Here is a 13,815-nt window from a genome sequence, read left to right as displayed (position 1 = left end):
CAAAGGGAGAAGCTCGGTTTTGGCTAGATCTTCATCGATCTCTTCTTTTGGGAGTTTGTGAGCGATGAGGGAAGTCGCCCTCCCATCGCAGGCGTCCATGGAAGCATTTCCACCTAGCTTGGCTTGTCTTCCTAATTCTATTGTTTGAGGGAGTTTTCTTATGCCATTTGTAGTTGTTTTCATGGACTTGTTGCTTGTATTTGTTTGCATGGACGAGTAGACCCCAAGGTCACCGGATGCCGGTGAACCTTTGGGTGAACTTCTGTATTTGGATGATTTAATTTTGTCTATTGCAATTGTTGTGTATTTGTGATTCATTCTTGGTGCATTTGATGTGTTGCTTACATGAGAACTCTATAAACCAACTGCTAGGTTGTACTTGGTAGCGTGACCATCGCCATTGTACTAGACACACCAAGTTTGGAAGGGATTCATGTATGAATATGCCGTGACCATCGGGTATTCTGTACCCCTCCACCATCAGGGCTAGACCAAGTTGTGTTCCGGCCCTAATTAGGGATTTCCCCACTTGTTAATGCAATCATATAAGGATTTGATCAGAAGAAATTCTGTGTCAATACTTATACCGGATTAGGGGTCAATTGCCGTGACCATCGGGTTGATCTAATTTAGGAAATCTCTAGGTCCAAACCTTCAATTGCATGACATTCTTAGCATCCTTTGCACTTTAGTAGCCCCTAGGGAATCCGCATCCGTGACCATTTCTTTCCCCTGATTTTATACCCCCTACCTTATCATAGACTCCATTTGTAGTTCTTTTATTTCAAGTAATAGATTAGAGAAACCCTTCGAATCATTCTGCTAGACAATACGCAAAGAGGAAGTAAGAGTAGATTCTTGGGCCTAGGGAATACGACCCTCTCGTGCTCGCACGAGGGGTATTACTTGACGACTCCGTGCACTTGCGGAACGCTCATCAATCATATGTCTAGGTCCCTTGATTATTGCTTATGAATCATGATTGTTAAATTCAAAAATCCTTTTTAGTTTATATGATTTATTGCATATTTCTTGAATGTTATTGTTGTTAATGTGGATAAGGAAGATATGCCCCTACATTAGAACACACATGCCATATTAGATCTATGTATGCGCTAAGAAATTAGGCATAGATAGGTTTTTGAATTACGAATCAATTGTCCCCTAGGCATAATGTTTGATTTGTCCCTTCTAGACAAATTATTGATCTTAAGGCAAACATAGGAGACTGGGGTAGGAAGAGATTCCATCATATGTTCCTAGTAATTTAGACCTGGTTGCCAAGAGATTGGGACTAGAAGGCCTTTGAGTTCTCCTCGTCTAATACTAGAATATGATTGTCATACTCAATGCCTATTATAAGTAATAATTAAGATAACTATTATTGACAATGCCCCTTGCGTGTGACCCGCAAGTGCACTGGTTTATCGAAGTAATAAATCCCAGATGAGTGGGTATCATATCCACAGAGAGTAGGGAGTAAAAATACTAAGATTACTATTTGATAAGTGTCTAAATGTAGCTATTTTTGTATACATATCATATTCACTTTGTATGTATTTTGTGAGGTTTGATGTCCATTTTGCACTTAATCATCTATTATTTGCTTTGTAGGGCATAAGAAAACTATGGAGAACAAGAAGATATCATTTAGGTGAAAAGAGAAAAAAAACAGGAATTTCATACCACCCCCATACTACCCAGTATGGGGGCCGTATGCACTGTAGCAGCGGAATGATTTGGAGTTGACTGCCCAGATTTCTATACTACCCAGTATACGGGGCCATATGGAGGCCGTATGCACACAGTATGAAATGCGAATCTAGGGTTTTTGAGTGCAATACGACCCTCATACGACCCCTATATGGCCCGTATGTCGTGGGGGGTATATAAGCTGACTTTTAGGGCAGAACAAAGCACTTTTTGTTGCCCTTATTTTGGGAGACCATTTGAGAGGCTTTGGGGGACCTTGGGAAGGAGAAGAAGGGCAAGGAAGTTAGGAGATCATTCAAGGCCAAGGTCCAAGACTCTCAAGCCAAAAAGACAACATCATTCAAGGGGAGATCTACCACAATTTGAAGGAAGGAGACCCGTGGCTAGAGGAAGCATCATTCGGCATTCCTTTGGTGGGGGAAGCATCATTCGGCATATATTCTACCTCCTCCTCTGCCATTTCATCTAGGGAGTGTCACTTATGATTTTTTTTTGTGTTTCACTTCATTGTATTGCATATTGTGGGATGATGACACACTAGACCACCAAGGCCACCTGGTGTTGGTGAACCTTGGGGGTTTTATCATGTATTTTGGATGATTACATGTTAATTCCATGCTTGGGTAATTTTGAGATTTAATCCATTATTTTCATGCTAAGTGCTACACTAAGGAGAAATCCGTAGCTCTTTTATGAGTGATGCATGTAAATGTGACTTGCTCGCATGTATTAGATCATGAATGGATTAGAAGGGAATACTTCTATCATCACGGCGAGAAATCAGGTGTTTGATAGCCCTCCATGTAGGTTTAAGCCGAAGAAGAGTAGGCTTACGCCTAAGTGAGATTTCCTTGTACTTAATGCAATCGTAGGAATCTGGATTTGGAAGAAATTCCTATCTATGTTCGTATGGGATTAGGGTTCAATCGCCGAAAAATTGGGGTTGTTCTAATCTTGGAATTGTATAGTTCATTTTACCCTTGCATCTTTTATTCATCATCCATGTTTCATGATAACCCCTCAAGGGGATCCGCATCCATAGGCTTTTGCATTACATTGAGTTTCTTGCTTGCTTATTGTTTGTTCTCTCTAATTTGTTGATAATCTTGTTTTAGTTTTAATTGCAACTAGTAGAGTAAATTCCCTCACTTGAGATATTAGGCTAGATAATAGCTCGAGAAGGAGTAATAGGAGATCCTTAACCCCGTGGAATACGATCCTTGTGTCTTCATACGAGGTATTACTTGGTGATCCCGTACACTTTCGCGGAAGCAATCACTATTTAATTATACAAAGATGGAATAACAATTGTGTTTATAAAGTGCAATGAAAGAAATCATAATAGAAATAAGAAAGAGAGGTTCAACTAAAATGAGAGGTAAGGCAATCAATAACAGTGGGGTACTCGGATATTGTTCCACCTAGGATAATTGCTTCAAGTACAAAACCAACTATTAAGTCTCCTAATTGATGCCTAATGAGTAGTGGAAATCCATAACACACAGTCCCAAACCTAATGTCCACCTAGGAAAATTGCTTCAAGTACAAAACCAACTATTAATCTCAATACCTCACACTGTGTATAGTTGCAAGACACCCTATTCCGATGTATAGATCTAACCCTTTGGTCCAGGTGAAAGACCCCTAATCACAATTAAGCCCTAGATGCTAAAATCACTTTAACGCTTCACTCTGTTGCCTTTGCAACTAAGCCCCAGTGGAAGATAGTCATTTAGCCCATTCACTCTATTATGACCGCAAAGAACTCTTGAAACGTGGAGGTAGGATAAATCACATCGGAGGAGAAAGGTTACGCTCCGCTACTTTTTGACTCACCCTCTTCACCCTCTCAAATATTCCAATGTATAATCCTCATGGTGTGTCACTCACGCACAAAGGTTATCAATGTAGACTCTCAACCCTAGTATCACTCTAAGGGAGAAATCATTTAACAAGCATTCAACATTGGAACTCAATTAAATACATAAATTAACGAAAACAAAATAGAAGGTTAATGACACCAAAATATTCTAGGGTTCACAAATCCAAGTACCCACTAGGGGTTTAGCTCTCGATGGAGCTAGATACAATCAACAATGAAATCGAATGTAAAAACAAGTAATCCGTAGAAAAACCCCCCTCATTGTTGATGTCGATGGTCTTGTGGAGCGGTCTTGGCTTCTCAAAAGGTTCCCTTATCCGGCCTAGGGCACACCTCGCTGGATCTATACCAATGAAAGCTCCCCCAATAACCTTCTTCCAAGTGAATCGCAGTGCCGAAGGGGTAGAACCCCTCCAAAAACCTTGCCAATACCTCTTTAAACCCTAACGGCAAGCCTCTCTAAAGTTAGTGAAAAGATAGAAAGAAGGATGCTGAAATCGGGCTGAATCTCTGCTTCAAAATTGATGGAATCAAGCATCCGCACGGGCCTGGGGAATTTCCACAAGCCCATGTGGATTCTCTGGAAATCTCATTTTCAGCCGACCATGAACAGTACTGGCTAGAAACACTCCCGAATCCATTTTTTTTCGTCGAGGTAACATAATTGGCCACACGTTTATGCCATAGACCACGTCACTTCTTCAATAAACGGCCTTATTGGTGAAGATCTTGCTATCAATGGACAAATCGGAATACTTGAAAGTGACTGTCTCTGTGGCCCTAGACATCATTGTCCTTGCTTGAATACCTAGAAGTTAGCACACATTCTAGTATCTTGAGCCCGACTTGTGTCTTCGCATTTGTTCTTCCCAAGATTTCATCAAATAGTGCATTCATGATCTACATTGGCTTCTTTTCTCAATATTTAGTTTCGCAACCCTACATGTGCAAAAGAACACAAATACACATGTATTAGCGCTTAACCCTGATAAAACAAATGCTTATCATATGGATAGAACACTTCGCATTCTTATTGCACAAGCACTTATCGGTTATACAACTACCCAATCTCTTGCAAGTGTGCTTAATGATTCTCCAATCATATTTCTTAATAATTTGTAGAAGTTAATGATAAGTGCTTGTTTGTATTGGTAATTCGAAGTATTCTTATCTTACGATGAGCATTACTTTTATCAGATTGTAGCGCTAATACATGTGTATTTGTGAACTTTCGTGCATGAAGGGTTGTGGAGCCAAATAATAAAAGAAAGAAAACAAAGTAGATTGTGATTGTACTTTTCTGATGAAGTCTTGGAGTGAACAAATGTGAAGACCCAATGTGTGATTGAAGATACGTGAATGTGTGCCAACCTCCATGCGCTCAAGCAATTACATGGTTTGGAGGGGCACGAAGGCAGTCACATTTGCGTATTTTGACTTGTGCAATGTTAGCAAGATCTTCACCAATATGGCATTATATTAAAGAAGCAATGCGATCTATGGCATAGACGTGAGCCCATTTATGTTGCCTCGATGAAAAGTGTGGATTTGGGAGTATTTTGGGGGAGTACCATAGTATGTTACTGTAGCTAATCACTATAGCAAATTATTGTAGCACTTACTATTTACAGCCCGCAGAAAATCAGATTTCCAGAAATCCACACGGGTGTGTGGAAATTACCCACGCCTGTGTAGATGCCCGATTCCAGCCCTTTATAAAGCCGTGACTTGTACCGATTTGGTGAACCATCTTTCATCTTTCTTTCTATCTTTTCTCCATCTTTGGAAAAGCTGGTGGTTAGGGTTAAGAGAGGCTTTGGCAAGGCTTTTGGAGTTATTGTTTCTTGCTCCATGGTGAGCTAAACCCCTAATGGAGAGCTAAACTCGTCCATGGAGAGCTAAACACCATTAATTGGTATTTGGATTTGTAAACCCTAGGATGTTATTGTTTCTTTGAGCTTTTATTATGCTTTCCTTAATTGATGTCTTTAATTGAGTTCCAATCTTGAATTCTTGTTGAACGGGACGTTTACATGGTGGATCGCTTTGCTTCTTAAATAACGGACATGTTTGTGGAGATCTTGTTCTATATGCACAAGTCGGAATGTGACTGCCCTTGTGCCCCTCCAAATAGTTGTGCTAACTTGAATACGAGGAGTTTCGCACACATTCCTGCATCTCGAACCTGACCTATGTCTTCTCGTTTGAACTATAGCAAGATTTCCTCCGAATTGGTGCATTACGACCCACATTGGCTTCTTTCTCTCATAATCGGTCTCACAACCCTACCTGCATGAAAGTAACATAAATACACATGTATTAGTATTAAAACCCGAGAAAAGTAATGCTCAACACAAGGAAAGAACACTTCGTATTCTTATCGCATAAGCTTTTATCAAACTCCCTCACACTTAGGCTTTTGCTTGTCCTCAAGCAAAAATTAAAACATTAAAGCATAGACGAAGGAAATATTGGAAGTTCTTGGCCTTAGGTCACCAAATCATACAAAGAGAGCATTCTACAAGTATGGGAAATTTTAAAACCAAATACGAAAAATCAATGTTCTAGCTAAAAACTTGAATCAATAAGGACGGCAAACCTGAAATCGTGTAAGTGTGTGCACTCACTCCAAACAACCCAAAGTATACTCCTCAATACTCTAAGTAAAAGGAACTTATTTATCTATAAAAAAAATAACAAAATTTTTCAAAGGTGATAGTAGCTTCACACATCCTCTAAGGTAGCCCTTTCCCAAATAGCCGCTAAGGTTGCTTTCACACTTTCGAGGTGGTAGCTCTTTCTACCGGAGTGGTAGCTTTCACTCATCCTATGAGATAGCTCTTTCTGTCATTAGGGCATAACTAGTATCCGACTTATGAGTGTAGCTTCATACTTCATAGGTGGTAGTTCTTTCCACCCAACAACCACAAATAAACAATAAAACTATTTTATTCTTTCTTTTTATTTTTTCTATTATTTTTTAGAATTAACACAAGAAACAACTAAAACTAGTCCCTTATACATCAAACATAAATTTCCAAAAGAGTTTAAAGAGTGAGTGGTGCACCAAGTGTCGATTGGTCAAAAAATCCTAGAAATTCAAGCAAAAACTAGAGCATGAAAACATTCAATGTTAAAAATTCTCCTAAACTCAAGAATACAATCAATGCAACTAAGGTGAACCACCATTGGCTATGTGAGCATGTATATCAATCAAAACTAGTATAAAAGAGATGCGTGCACTATGAAACTACCCCCCCCCCCACACTTAAGTTGTACATTATCCCCAATGTACACATGCAAGCTCATTCATAATGTAAATCAATTAAATTCAGATGTGGGAGAAGCAATCAAAAACAATACTCCCCTGACTCCTAGTGTTGCATTTGATGGAGCTAAGTCCTTGCGAGTGTTGTTCCAATGGGTTGTGAAGCTCACACGGCCAAGTGCCGAAACACCTTGGCCGTGCCCATGACAAATTCTTAATTCCGATGATGACAAGACCATTTGCACGTATACACGAGGGGGTTCAGTGAAGCTCAATAAAAACAAACATAACTCCAGTACATAAAAGATAAGACAATGAATACAACTCGAGATACAAAATTAAAATAAACTCAGAAGGAAAGTCCTTTCTAAGTATACAAGTCCAAAATAAAATGCGGAAGTAAAAGGCGAGGAAAATAAAATCAAGTGTCAATTTCGCGCTCTAGCTCTATTGCTGCTGCTGGTGGTGATGAAGTGCATGGTGGGTCATCTGATATTGGAATAGAGGATGGAGGCGCCGAAGAAGCTGAGGGTGCCTGAGGAGTCCTCGGCCGCAGGACAAATGATAAGCCGACGTCTTGCTCTAAGATCAAATGTAATGTGTCGAAACGTGACATGAACTCCGTATACTATACGGCCTGTGCAGCCCTAATATCGGCAATATCTGCTCGGGCCTCTGCTACCTCTGTCCGTATTACCTCCATAGCGTTCTCGAGCCTCTCAAAGTGATCTTGGGCTCGATATGGTGAAAACATGCTCACGGGGGGGTGGGTCCTCTGTCACCGGAGGTGCCTCGGTCTCCATCGATGCTGACTGAGGCTCGGGGTCAGGCTGGGAAGCCTCGGCATCATCTCCCTCCTCCTCGGCTATCTCAAGGACCGGTAGAACTAGAGCATAAACCCCTGTCTGAACCCTACAGACCATGCCAATCAATCTCATCGTCTCCAAGCTTAGAGGCAGGTATACCTGTCTTCTCAGCCCCGCGAATTGTGCCAAGAGACCCATACCCAGAGCTAATCTCATAATGTATGGACCCGAGAAGATCGCTCCCAATCTTTCATACTGGCCCTGATGTCGAATGTACTCAGCGACGATGTGCCCTAGATGGATCGGTATACGATGCATTATCGAATATAGGTACAGAAGCTCGTACCTCCTCAGAATGCCAGTGCTATCACCAAGGCCATTCACTGACCTGCTCATGATGGCATGTAGACATCGGTACGCAGGTTGGGAATGGCACGTGGCCTTGGATATCCCTGGCTCATACTGGCCCTGACCACATAATGCTATGTAAGCTCTCTATGGCGTTAGAGCTCCAGGATAATCTGTCAGTAATTGAGAGTACTCCTTAGTGTCTATAAATGCCTCCTCGTACAAGCCGAGCTGAAAAGAAAACTGAGTGATATTCAGACAATAGTGATGTCCAAGTACTCTGAACTGAACTACGTCGAGGTCGTCGAATCTCGCATAGGATCTGTCGAACTCGAATGATGACAAAACCTCCAGTGTAAGCTCCCAGATGGCTGGCTCTCTAATCGATAATAACTGCCTCCAATCACACACTGAAAAGAGAGCCTCGACCTCGTCTGCGAACTCATCCTCCTGCTACAAATCTCTCAATATACTCGTGTCCAAGAACCAAGTTTGTCCGAACCGAAGTCTAGACAGACGCTTAAAATAAGCATGATGCTCAAGGATAGTGAATCTCATGCTTTCGGACTCAAGAGATGACTCTCGCGGTCGATTATTAGCTTGCTTCTTTGACATGAGTGCCATAGTTTATAAAAATTGAATCAGAATTGATCAGTCAACTTAATTAAGCATAGCTACAGAAATCCACATGGTCGTGTGGAATTCCCGCACGCCCGTGTGGATCCTCGGGCCGCGAACAAACACACGACCACGCTTCAAAGTCCACAAATGCACCATTACAACGCTTTTAGTTCGTTCTAAATATAAATAATCATTCTAATTGAAGAAACAAAGCATTATTGACTAGTTTCATCGATGAAAATCATGAATTTGCGAAGGAAATCAAAGATAGGGCTTACCGTCGAGTTGAGATGAGAAAGCTTTGAAAACGGCCGGAAAACCAAGCAAAATCCTTCCAAGTTGGCGATATGTGGTCTGGAAACAATGTAGAAGTGCTCTCAGACAACTGGAGGATATTAGGGTGAAGAGAAATGATAATCCTTTTAAAAGGACTCGCGCCTCTTGGAGTTCTGTACATCAGCACGGGCGTGCGGAAATTACACACGCCTGTGTACCTCAACAAGAAAGCTTCATAGGGGCAGGTGCACGCCCCTGTGTGCTCTCGGGAAAACACTCACTACCTCAGAACATAAATACATAGGCATGTGAGAAATACCCATGCCTTTGTACCCGACCAACAGGGCTAGCCGCACGCCCCTGTGGCTGCTCTGGACATCCGAGAAAAATTGCGAAGTGTTCCGCACGCTCGTATGGAAATTCCGCACGGGCGTTGGCATTCACATGCCCAACTCACAGGGGCAAGCGCACACCCTGTGACTTCTGGGATGAAGAGGGCTCCTTTACAGAGATTCGCACGGGCTTGCGGAAATTACCCACGCCCGTGTGATTTTCACAAGGTCGCCCACAGGGGCGAGCCCACGCCCCTGTGTGCTTTCGGGAAAATCTCCCAATCTCTGCAGGAATTCACACGTCCGTGCGGAAATTACCCATGGGCATGTGAGAATTACATGGTCATTCACAGGGGTGAGTCCACACCCCTGTGCCTTCTCTGGATGAGCTTGCAATATAAAACCATGGGCGTGTGTTAATTCCACACGCCCGTGAGTTTTCTCTGGATGCCTTAGAAAATTTTGCAGGCTCTACAGAAAATTTATGAACATGTTTACACACTTAGAGCCTGCACTAATATGCAATTTATACCGGTGAAAATCATGAGAAAGAGCTCAAACGACCAAAACTTCACCAAATTCACATGAAAACACAAGATGAACTTGAAAACCCATGATAAAATCACAACAGAAATATAAAACATCAAGACACCAACACTCAACAATTTATTCAAGCAACACTGAATTACCAAACTAAGAAAACAGTAAATACTTGGGTTGCCTCCCAAGAAGCTCTTGTTTAACATCACTTAGCTTGACGTACCTTATCTTACCTCATGGGGGCTCATAGCTGAAAGTTACCCTCTTACCCATGGCTTGGAAACATGATGACAAAATCTCTTGAGGGTAGAGGGTGAATCGTCGGGCTTGGGACCACCTAGCAATGATTCACCCAGTTTGTTCAGTTCACGCATGTCTCCAACAACCTTGGAGCATTTCTGGTGGCGTCTCCTAGCCTTCTTTAATTTCCGGAGCACCTTCTTCAAGATCCCCGGGGTAGATGGTACTTCTTCCATATAAGCAAGCATCATTATTTCTTCATTGTCCTCCTGTTTGTCGAACAAGCCTTCGTATGGATCCGGATTGAACATTTCTTACATGTATTCATCAACAATCTCATCAATAGCGTCTACAAAATACAAAGTATCATCGAAATCAAGAGAATGCCGCTTGGCTTCAACAAGGCGGTATGTGAGCTTGTCATCTCCAACTCTCAAAGTTAGCTCTCCGCCGTCAATATCAATCAATGTCTTGGAAGTCTGCAAAAAGGGCCTCCCAAGTATCAAGGGTACATGCGCATCCTCATCGACGTCTAGCACTATGAAGTCTACAGGAAATATATACTTGTCCACCTTAACAAGGACATCTTCAATGATACCCCTCGGATGTCTCACCATTCGATCCGCCAATTGCAAAGTCATCCAAGTAGGCCTAGGCTCGCCCAAGCCTAGGTTTTGAAAAAAGGTATATGGCATGAGGCTGATATTGGCCCCTGAGTCCGCCAATACCATTTCTTCACATAAATTGCCAATATTACACGGAATGATGAAGCTTCCTGGGTCTTTTTTCTTGTTCAGCATGTTCTTTTGCAAAAACGCCGAGCAAGATGCATCTAAAAATCACTAAAGCACTCTCCTATAACTTCCTTTTGTTGGTCAACAAGTCTTTCGAGAATTTTGCATACTTAGGCATTTGGGCCAATACCTCAACAAAAGGAATATTAATGTGGAGTTGTTTGAACAAAATCAGGAACTTCTTGTACTGTTCATCCCCTTGGTCATTCTTCAATCTAGAGGAATAATGGATTCTTGGCTTCAATGGTGGGGGTGCCAGCTCCTTCTCTTTGCTTGCTCCCTTCTCAACCTCTATAACCTCGGGTGCGTGTTCATTTGGCTTCTCACTCGAAAACTTACCCTTAACCTCATGACCACTTCTCAAAGTGATAGCCTTCACATGCTCTTATGGTTGGTCTCGGTATTACTCAGTAAGCTTCCATGTGGCCATTTCGATAGAGACTTCACAATCTGCCCCACTTGATTTTTAAGATTATGCAAAGAGGCGGTATGGTTGCGAAGTGTAGACTCAACTGATTGAAAAATTGTATCTGACGATTGCACAAACCTAGTTATGGCCTTCTCTAAATCGTTCATTCGGGTCTCCAAACCTGAAACTCTGTTTTCCATGTTTCGGGCTTGCTGTTGTTGTTTGAAACCCATTGGCCCTATGGCCTTTTGTGGACCTTGGTTGTTCCACGAGAAATTGGGATGACTCTTTCGACACGGATTGGCATTCTCAACCGAAGATGTTGTATGGATTTCCTTGATTCCTCAAGCCATTACCCACAAAATTTACATTCTAAACCGAAGATGCATCACCAATGAAGATCGGGTCCTTCACCACACCCGGTGCAAGTAGTCATGGCCGCGTGATAAGTGCTTGAGTAGACATATTTTTATATATGTTTTACATGCATTGAGCATCATTTTTCCTATGGTTTATATCTTATATTCTGTATTTGGTGTTCTTTTATGCATATAGGTTGTGAAAGCCTTGAAGAGTAAAAAGGAAGCAAAGATAGGCTATAAAGACACAATGTTGGGAGTTCTTGTTCAATTCAAGGACCAAGACATGAGAGGAGTTCATAAACGTGGAGATGTGTGCCAACTTCCAAGAAGATTCAAGTCAATTCACTATTTGGAAGGGCACAAAGGCAGCCACATCTTCATATTCCTTCTCTTTGTGAAAATTGCAAGACCTCTCAAAGATACGTCGATAAAAAAAAGTTTTATAGCCTACCACATGGACGCGTGGCCGGACATGTGGCCTCAAGAGAAGAGTGTTTGGACAGCATTTTGTGAAAAGTACCGTAGCAACTTTACTGTAACAATTTCACTGTGGATTTGCTTAGTTCATATATAAGGGGGTTTATTTCTATGGTTTTAATGTACTTTCATTCATTGATGGTGTGTTTTGTATGTTGCTCCATGGAGAGCTAAAACCCTAGAGGGTATTTGGGCTTGTGAACCCTAGGATTCTCATCTTTTGTGGATTTGCTTAGTGTTTCTATTTAATCCGAGTTTGATTAAGTTTTAATATTGATTGTCTAATGCTTGCTTGCCTTATTGATCTTTTGGTTATTTGGTTTGCATGATTTGTTACCTTGGTGAGAGAGAGATCTCCATTAGGGTTAGAATGTCAAGATTGAAGAGGGTTGAGAGGGCGAGTCATGAGATAGTGAGCATCCCATTTCCCCTCCGATTGGTGTATTCTATCTCCGTTCCCTAAGCTCTATGCAACCATATTTGGTGTGAGGCATGACATTGAGATATTTCTCCGTCGGGACCTTGTAGGGGGTTAGGATCCTTTGCCAGGAAATAGGGTTGGATCAATCTTTAGGAATCAGATACACCTCTTGGATTCCCTAGAGTGCTTTGCGGTCATATGTGGTATGAGGTGTTTAGATTGAGCGAGTTCTCCACAGGGACCTCGTAGGGGACTAGTATCAGTGATCAAGAGGCTAGATCTGATTATATTTGGATTTCCATGACTTAACTTACTCTTCATAGAAACACTTTGCTTATCCGGTACCTAATACCTGAATCCTAGCGGGAGCATTGCCCGAATACCCCACTTTTACTGATTGAAATTTTCCTCCATTTCACCCTTGCATATTCATCTCCGGTATTCATTTCTTCGCACATTAGATCACCACACCTTTCCATTTATCATTAGGCCAGAAAGCAGAGAAGAAGTTAGTACTAGTAGCCCTGTTCCCTGTGGATTCGACTACCCACTCACCGGGGTAATTATTACTTCGACACCTGTGCACTTGTGGTTTACACCCATATTCGGGCGCGTGTCACCACCACTCTATTCGAAGTTAGGAGATCTAACTTCTTACTCAATGATTTCAGTTAAGCCGCTAATGAGGTTACTGCATTTATCTCATGGAGGCCGGCCACCTTTTTCTTCTCTCTAGCATTACACTAGTACCTGTTTAACCCCATTTCCTCAATTAATTGATGAGCCTCACCGGCGGTCTTGCGACCTAAGTTACCTCCTCCTACCGCATCCAAGAGTTTCTATGTACACGGATTCAGACCATTGTAAAAGGTCAGAACAATCAACCACTCCGGGAATCCATATTGCGGGCACTTTCTCAGGAGCTCCTTGAACCTTTCCCATGTCTCAAATAGAGACTCCAATTCCAATTGTACAAAGGACGAGATCTCATTCCTAAGCTTTGCGGATTTTCCAGGAGGGAAATATCGGGTAAGAAAAGCTTCTACCATCTCCTCCCATGTGGTAATCGAGGCTCTAGGTAATGAGTGTAGCCACTGCTTTGCTCTCCCCTTTAAGAAAATGGGAAGCCTCTTAATTTGATGGCATCATCCGTCACCCTATTTATCCTCAGCATATCACACACCTCGAGAAAGTTCTCTATATGACTGTTCGGATCCTCATCGGTGATAAGTGCTTGTGTGATATGAATGCGAAGCATTCTTTCCTTATGTTGAGCATTACTTTTCTCGGGTTTTTACAGTAATATGTGTGTTTTTATGTTGCTTT

The 13,815-nt window shown here is 41.9% G+C and overlaps 1 non-coding gene across 1 annotated transcript; it reads left to right on the top strand.

Moving 5' to 3' along the window:
* The first annotated feature begins 13,383 nt into the window (after positions 1–13,383).
* On the top strand, positions 13,384–13,490 carry LOC120266083. Its single transcript, XR_005537931.1, has one exon. It is a non-coding gene; the product is annotated as a small nucleolar RNA R71 (small nucleolar RNA).
* The last annotated feature ends 325 nt before the right edge of the window (positions 13,491–13,815 follow it).

The sequence above is a fragment of the Dioscorea cayenensis genome, chromosome 1 (assembly GCF_009730915.1).
Source record: "Dioscorea cayenensis subsp. rotundata cultivar TDr96_F1 chromosome 1, TDr96_F1_v2_PseudoChromosome.rev07_lg8_w22 25.fasta, whole genome shotgun sequence".
NCBI lineage: Eukaryota > Viridiplantae > Streptophyta > Magnoliopsida > Dioscoreales > Dioscoreaceae > Dioscorea > Dioscorea cayenensis.
This window is presented reverse-complemented; position numbering and strand designations above follow the sequence as displayed.